The sequence below is a fragment of the Mus caroli genome, chromosome 5 (assembly GCF_900094665.2).
Source record: "Mus caroli chromosome 5, CAROLI_EIJ_v1.1, whole genome shotgun sequence".
NCBI classification, from domain to species: Eukaryota; Metazoa; Chordata; class Mammalia; order Rodentia; family Muridae; genus Mus; species Mus caroli.
The window spans coordinates 70680630-70689135 of NC_034574.1; the positions used below are offsets into that span (position 1 = coordinate 70680630).

Genomic DNA, 8506 nt, shown 5'->3' on the forward strand with positions numbered 1-8506 from the left:
AAAAAAAAAAAAAAGAATTTCTAGGGGAGCCACTATCCTTGACCTCAAGCTGTACTACAGAGCAATAGTGACAAAACCTGCATGGTATTAGTACAGTGATAGTAACCAGCTCTAGTTTTGGGGCCTGATGATGGGACACGTGCCTCACAAAAATCTATGTTGAATCTTCAGTCCGATTTGAGGCCTTTGTGGTAGCAATCCAGGTGTTCACAATCATGAAAGAATGTGTCCCCTATAGGGCCTGACACCAAATCCCAACACTATTGCCATGTTGTGCTTGCAGACATGGGTCTTACATGCCTATCCTCTATGGGGCTCAACCATCATCTGACTGACATAGATGGAGATACTTACAGGCAGCAAACATTGGACTGAGCTAGAGGACCTCTATGGAAGTGTTACGGGAAGGACTGAAGGAGCTGAAGGGGATTGTAACCTTATATATATGAAAATAAAAAGAAATGAAAGAGAGTTTCATTTCCCAGGACCATGTGAGAATACACAACAAAATACCATGTTAGAGCAAGATAAAAGGCCTTATATACCCTTAGTATCCTGGCACTCAATACACATCAAATATCCTGAGTATCTTGTTCTTAACTTACCAATCTCCAAAAGTACAAGAAATGAATCTCTGTTGTTTATATATTTCCCAGTCTAAGGCAATTTGTTGTAGAACAGGATGAGATTTTGACATTTGAAGATTCTCTATCTCCCATGCCTACAGCTTTTGGTGTCTGTAGGATTCTAAGCTGATGTTCTTCTTTTTTGATCATCAGGAAGATGTCTGCCTTCTGTCTCCTGGGCTTCTAGGTCTCTGATGAGAAATCTAATAAGAGTCTTTTGGGGAAGCTCTGACCAAACTCCCTTCCTCTAAGTCCCACATACTTAGGTAACTTGCCCTAGGGTGTTTGAAAAAGAATATTTTGTGACAGGACAACAACATTGAGGGGCATAGTTTGGACAGCAAGTATATATAAAGAAATGACTACTTTGAACATAGATATGTTGAGGTCTGTAAAAGACAGTTGTTAGAACAGATTTTGGGTACTACTCCAAAGGACATAGGAGCATCCTCTGGGTTCTCTTTCTTACTGGTAAATATCAGTCTATTGTGGATGGGCCTGGTGCTGTTTGTATTTTGATGCTAATTCCACTCTCCTGGGAGGGGCTGTGAACAAGGAGTGAGTCACATACCCAGGTGACTTCTTGTGAACCAATCCCTTAATAAATGAAGGAGCCAATCACTGGGCAAGTAGGAGGGACTTCCCAGTTGGAGAGAGAAAGAGAGGAAGCAGGAGAGAATTAGGCTTTNTGGAAGGTTTTAGCATGAGGACAAGATGCAATGACTAGTCTTCCCATTTCAATGGCAGATCCCACCTGTGGGAACCTAGCAAGCTGGGTGGAGACAGTTCAGGAGCTCTGGGTCAGAGAGTCTCCATGCGATAAAAACAGGTTGGCCATTGCTTTCCAGTGACTGGCCAGCTAGGCACCATGTGGCAGAGAGTTGCTGGTGCCTGGCAGTTGTGTGGAAACTTGTTGGTTCTTTTGTAAATATTTCCTGCAACCAGAGTCTATACCCATTAAAGCATAAAGGTTTGGGGCCTATATTATCACTATTCCTATTACTGTTTCTATTACCTTAAAAGTGGAGACAGTTCTTGTTGTGGTTTGAATTTTTAAAAAAAAATCCCCTATAGACACTTGTGTCAGAACTCATGGTCTCTGACTGGTAATACTGTGAAGGGAAGCTGGAATCTAGCTTTAGAAGGTGGGCTCTAGCTCTAGGAAGGAGTTTTCTGACCTGGCATTGGACATGGGGTGACCAGCAGTACTGTGTGAACAGCCACATGCTATCACTCTACATCATGCTTTCCCTGTTCCCTCAAAGTGTGAGCCAAAATGAACCATTCTGTTGCTTCTGGTTGGGCACTTGGTAGCAGTGACTGCAGAGTAGCTAATGCAGTCTTCTGGGACAGGAGTGTGGTCATCCCTCATTGGTCCATGTTTTGCTCTGACCTTACAAAGAACAACTGTTTTAAATGACAGACACCTGTCCATATAATGTACTGCCCAGGGCTGGTTTTTGCCCTTTTGGTGCAGAGAGTGGTTTGGTGGTGGTTTGGGAGACTTGAACTGTGGTGATAATTTTGGACTTGGATTCTGGTAAAGGTTTGGACTTGGATTCTGGTAAAGGTTTGGACTTGGATATTGGTGAACCTGCTTGAACTTTGACATGGTGAGCCTTTTTCTCACTTTGCTGCTTGAGGTTTGCAGGTACTGGTTTTAGTTTTCCTTTTTTTCTTTTTTTTAAGTTTGTCTTTGATTTTAGATTTTCTTTTTTACATAGTTTAAATTATCATCATTAATTATCTTCAATTTGTCTTTTTCTACCTACTCATTTTCATTGCCGTTTATTTACTTTTTAAAATTTGTGTTAATAAACATTAAGCATAAAGTAGGACAGTTCCCTAAAACATTTCTGAATATGCACATAATGTACTTTAATAATATTCACCTAATCCAAGAACCTGTACCCCAGTCCCTTCTTTCTTCTTTACGTTCCCAATGAATCCCTTTTACTACAGGCCCCTCCCCCTAATTATGCTTCAGCACTTGAGAGTCAGTATCTCTGGACTGGCTTGTTAAACACTACAGGGTGGTTCCCAGATCCATGTTCTTCTTTTTAAATGACAATTCCATTCTTCAGTTGAACATGTGATTCTTGCCCTTCCATTTCTATGTATCGTTGTCAATTGTTGGTGGTTGTTGCAGCCCTGGCAGGACTGGATGAATCCATCTTGATCAGGAAGTTTGGTCCTTTCAAGGGCTGTTGAATTCTGTGTGAGGCATTAAGCTCTCATACTAAGGATTATTGTGTCTGTGTTCATGGGTGTTGATTATGTTACTACGACTCTTGTTACTGTGTCCATGTGGCCTCAGCATCTGCGTAATACATTCCCTAAGGATGAATCTTGATTGCTCCTGCTACTCTTTCTAGTTTAATAAATAGTTTCAGAAGTACTGGTATGGACTCTTCTTTAAAGATTTGATGAAAACCACCAATGAGTTTGTCTGGTATGGCCTCTTTTGTTTTTATTGTTGTTAAGAAATTCTTTTAAATCACTATTTAAATCTTGTTGCATTTTTTGTTTGAAATTAGATTTTTGAGATTTTGTTTGCTTGTTTGTTTGTTTGTTTTTGAGACAGGGTTTCTCTGCTGGCTGTCCTGGAACTCACTTTGTAGACCAGGCTGGCCTCGAACTCAGAAATCCACCTGCCTCTGCCTCCCGAGTGCTGGGATTAAAGGCGTGTGCCACCATGCCCGGCGATTTTTGAGAATTTTACACGATATTTTGGTTGTATTTATCCTTTCCCCTAACTCCTCCCAGATCCTCCACTCAGCATTTCCTACTATCCTGATTTGGGTCTTTTGTTTTGTGTCTGGCCATCAAGTACAGTTTCTCTTGTCTTTATACTCTCAGGTATGTGGCCTTCCACTGAAGAGTAGTCTGTCCAACCTTATCCGTAAGGGGCCACATCCTTAAAATTGATAGCTCTCCTGACAGCTATCAGTTTTGAAGGGCTCATCAGCTAGGTGTGTGATTTCTTGTCCACCTCCCCTCTTCATGCTGAGATTTTGACTGACTTGAGCCTNAGCAGGTCACAATGCTGTGAGTTCATATGTGCAACTCCCTCCTTTACCCAGAAAACACTGTAACTTTTTGCCATCAACTGCCTCTGACTCATACAGTCTTCAGTTTGGATGTTTTCCCTCTTTTTAGTTTTAGTTGGTAATTTAGTGTGATCTAGAGGTTCATCAATTTTTTCTAGATTTTTCCATTTCACTGGAACATTTTAAAGAGATTCCCAAGTGATTGTTTGGATATCTGGATTCCATTTGTATTTGTTGTATACTGCATTATCTTCTGTCTAATATTGTTAATGTGTATCTTCCTATTTCTATGAGTTATCTTGGNGAAGATTACTTGTTATTGTTATCCTTAGAATAAACAAGTCTTTGTTACCANAGTGGTTTTGAATATGCTTGGCCCAGGGAGTGGCACTATTAACAGGTGTCACCTTGTTGGATGAAGTGTGCCACTGTCCAGGTGGGTTTTGAGCTCCTACTCCTAACTTCTAAGAAGAGACAGTCTTCTCTTAACAGTCTTCAGATGAAGATGTAGAACTCTCATCTCCTCCTGCTTCATGCCTGCCAGTATGCTNCCATATTCTTACATTGGTGATAATGGACTTAAGTCCTGAATCTGTAAGGCAGCTCCAAATGCATATTGTCCTTAATAAGAGTTGCCTTGGTCATGGAGGCTATTCATAGCTAAAAATCCCAAACTAAGACAGTTACATTGGTCTTTGTATTATTTTTGTCTCCATTTCATCAATTCATATTTTGAACTTGATTCTAATTCTTTTGGATTTTGCTTGTTCTAATATTTCTATGACTGTGACATGCATCATTAGATCATTTGGACCACTTTTGTGTTTGTATTATCACAGGAATTTAAGGCTATAAATGTTTCTCTTAGACCCACTTTTACTTCCCTTTTTTCTTGCATCCCTAGGTGTTGTGGACACTGACCACAAAACAACTGACCTATCAGCAAAGATGAAGAGGTGGCAAGCATGTCAGGACCTCAGGTCCAACACCTTTGGAGAAGTCGCCTTAATAGAACACTATAAAATATTAACAACCCTTGGCCAAGGATCATTTGGGAAAGTAAAAGTGGTGAGCCATCTTTTCACCCAGACAAAGGTAGCAATAAAAATCCTCCCCCAAAGCAGGAGAAACCCCCTTGTCCAATCCGAAATAGAAATCTTGAAATCCCTTGACCATCCCCATATTATTAAATTTTTACACATAATCAACACCACCATTTCATCATTCTGGAGCATGCTGTGGGAGGAGAGCTGCTGAGCAGAATTGAAGAGTTTGGCTATCTAGCAGAGGAGGAGTGCCACAGGCTGTTTAAACAGATGGTGTATGCCCTCCAGTATTGTCACCAGAAAGGGATTGTCCACAGGGATTTAAAGCCAGAAAACATTTTATTGAATCACAGAGGAAATGTAAAGCTTGCTGACTTTGGATTTGGCCCCAAGATAATCATGGGCCAGAAGCTGGTCGAGTTCTGTGGAACCCTCCCTTACTGTGCCCCAGAACTGTTTGAAGGTAGAGGGTACAATGGCTGGGCCACTGATGTCTGGAGCTTGGGGGTTGTGCTTTATTTTATGGCCACAGGGTTCCTCCATTTCGAGGGATATAGCTCTGAAGCAACAAAGCAGAATATCTTTGCAGGAAAGAACCCTAGAAGTTTCTGTCTGTCACCAGAACTTTGGGATGTGATAGCCAAATTGCTAACTGCCAACCCTGGAGAGAGGCCAAAAGTCCATGACATTGCCAGATTTAAGTGGCTAAAACATGACAACGAAGCTACTCCCACTTCTTTGGGAGAGAACACTGAAAGTCACCTGGACCCCAGTATAATGGTACTCATGGGTGTCATGGGATACAATCCAGGAGAGATAAGAGAAAGTTTGCGGGAGAAAAAGTTCGATCAGGTGATGGCTACTTATTTAATGATCAAGCAACAGTCACCCTGGGAATACAAGACAACAACAACAACAAAAGATCCAAAGAGCTGTAAGGACGGCATCTAGTGTGCCTACCCATTCCACCTTCAGTTTGCCCAATGAATCAGAAAGTCTTGAGAAGGGAAAAAGAATTATAATGAGCCACTCTATGCCACCCACCTGGAACTGCCTCAACAAGAAGACAACTCCACTCCACAGTATCCACCCCTAGCTTGTCCAGAAGGCTCACTACATGAGGACCATCTGGGAGGGAGACAGAGATCAGTGACACCTCAGAAGAAAGCTCTACTGGAGAGTCTTTGGAATATCCATCACTGAAAATCTACACCCTCCAGACATCCATGGGTGTGTCCAAAGCTGGGTATATCTACCTATTCAAAGAACAAGGGATCTTCACAGTGTGTTTCTTGTCATCATGCTTCTGTGGAAGAAGACCAGTGTGAGGGCACCAACATATCCAGAGGAGAGACCAACCCACCCCTTTCACCAGTCTTGCCTCAGGAGAACCTCATGGGACAGCTCCACATTGTGACTACAGCTGGGTCAATAGACATCCTGAACTCACAAGTTACATCACCTCCATTCTCCAGGAAGGAGGCCAAGGGTGAGGGTCCTCCTATACAACAGAGAGAGTCCAGACCATCCTACCCAAATACACTCCAGGGACACCTCCATGGCAGGTGTCAGACTGTGCCCCAGACCCCCTTTCAAAGACAGGTCTGGAAGACCCTGAGGAATGGCTTTCTAAGAGGCCTTCGAACTTTATGTTGCTGCCTGCCAATCCAAACGAGTGCACCCGACCAACAACAGAGACCTGGTTGTGAGTTAAAAGAACCCTGGAGATAGCCATGGTACCAGGTAAGTGGAAAGACTACAATACACTTCTACCTCTAGGTTTTTTGTTTAAAATAATGTCAATTTCTTTAAGGAAAAAAATATTTATTTACAGTATGTGCATGGAAGTTAACCAGCCAAAGTCAGTTCTGTCTTTACACCCTATCTGTCTTGGGGAATGGATTAACGTCCCCACCCTTGGCAGCAAATGCTTGCACTCACTGAACACTTTCCTGGACTAAATGATATGCTTTGAAATAAACAGGTTACAAGAATATACATTTTAGGGGTTGGTGGTAATGTATTATCACAGCTAAATCTAATCCCACAGTATCCTTTGTGAGTAACTTCACCACATGTAGAGGGCAGAGGACAGTGTCTTGAGCCTGGCCAGGGTGTTGGAGGAGGGTGGGTGAAGGGATCAATGGAACACTCGGGAAGAATCAGCCTGATGGCCCATGCCAGCACAGGGCCAGCACAGTGAAGCAGAAGTCCTGAAGATTTCTACTAAGATCTCCCTTTCTTATGTCTGTTTGAAGAGCATTTAGAGGCACTGTGCTCCCTGAAAAATGATACCAGAGAGTGAAGAGCAGCCTACTGAGGATGCACACAGATACAGGAGAGAGCCAGGGAGGAATTTCCCATGGTTGGGTGCTGGTCGCGGGGCAGGGAGACCATTTCTACATCACAGTATGAAACTAAGAGCAAATTCTTCCTCTGTCTGCAGATTAACAGAGTGTGTCTGGCTTGTGTGATACCCTTCTCATGTCCTTTGCGACCTAAGGACTGAGCATAGATTGTGGGAGAAAGGTCTGAACTCATGATTGTCCTGACTTTGCCCTCTAGGTTGGTTCATGTTGGCTGGTGATTCCACAGTTTTGCCAGCCAAGCAAAGTACTCCATAGATCTCAGCAATTCTGGAAACAAGGTACCATGACATGCAGGTCATCATCAGGAAACCAAACCTCAGAGGAACTTCTAGGCATGTAGAGATCATCAGCTGCCTGTCTCCAGATGTACCCATGAGACATTAGAAGAGCAAGTGTGTAGGAAGCCAACTCTAAGATGGCGCCAGTTTCCGGTGTGCCGTTGTCATAAACAACACCACTGCACAGGCATAAGCCCGAGTCTGGCGCCAACCCCTTCCCAAGCGGGTACATGCTAATTAGGTGACAGCAGTTCAACCTATCCCAGGAGGACACGAAGCCTTTCCCTGTGCTGGGGTGCATATAAGCAGACCTCCCTAGGTGCCCAGGGTCCCCATAGCAGCATTGAGGCATTCTTGCAATAAAGGCTGTTGAGAAGAATCCGAAGGTGTTGTGTCTTCCTCGCCGGCCGAGGTGGGTGCAACACAAGTAGACACTGGAAGCAGAGTAGGACCCCAGAGTGTCTGATCTGATCTACTCGTGTTTGTGTCCAAAATGACTGGTGCTTACCAGTTTGGAGCCAGAAACAGAGCAAGGAGAGTGTAGGGAATGCCCATCTTGTACTCATAAGCAAGGTAGAGTGAACATGAACAGGTGAGTCCATTGCTCATGGTGCAGCTCATAAAACCATCCTGGCTTGATAGACAGCTTGCTTCTAACCCACCATTACTCAGATACCCTCACAACTCACCCTATTTAGACAGACAGGGACACACAAACACACACACACAGTGAGAGAGAAAGAAAGGGGGAGAGGGAGAGGGAGAGGGAGAGGGAGAGGGAGAATGGTTGAAATGGAGAGAATCTGTATTCCAAACAAAGTATTGTCATATTTTTTGTGACTCTAGTTGTCTCTCCAAAATTGCTTTGTCTTGTCTACACCCTTACCTGAAACATTAACCAGTTCATCTTAATAGGAGCCATGTGAAGCCAGATCATGTCATGGTGCACACTACCCCAGGGCATCTGAGAGCTTAAAAGGTAAAGTCCACCAACTATGTTTTGAGTGGAGCCAAAGTGAAATATGAAGTGTTTAATAGTTGAAGCCAGAGCAGGACCTGTTTCCAAGCATGATCATGGGTAAGAACCTGTTGTAAGAAAACAAGTAAGAGCCGGGCGTGGTGGCGCACGCCTTTAAT

The 8506-nt window shown here is 43.3% G+C and overlaps 1 pseudogene; it reads left to right on the forward strand.

Moving 5' to 3' along the window:
- The first annotated feature begins 4509 nt into the window (after positions 1 to 4509).
- Positions 4510 to 7014, forward strand: LOC110295460 (annotated as a pseudogene).
- Positions 7015 to 8506: the final 1492 nt, after the last annotated feature.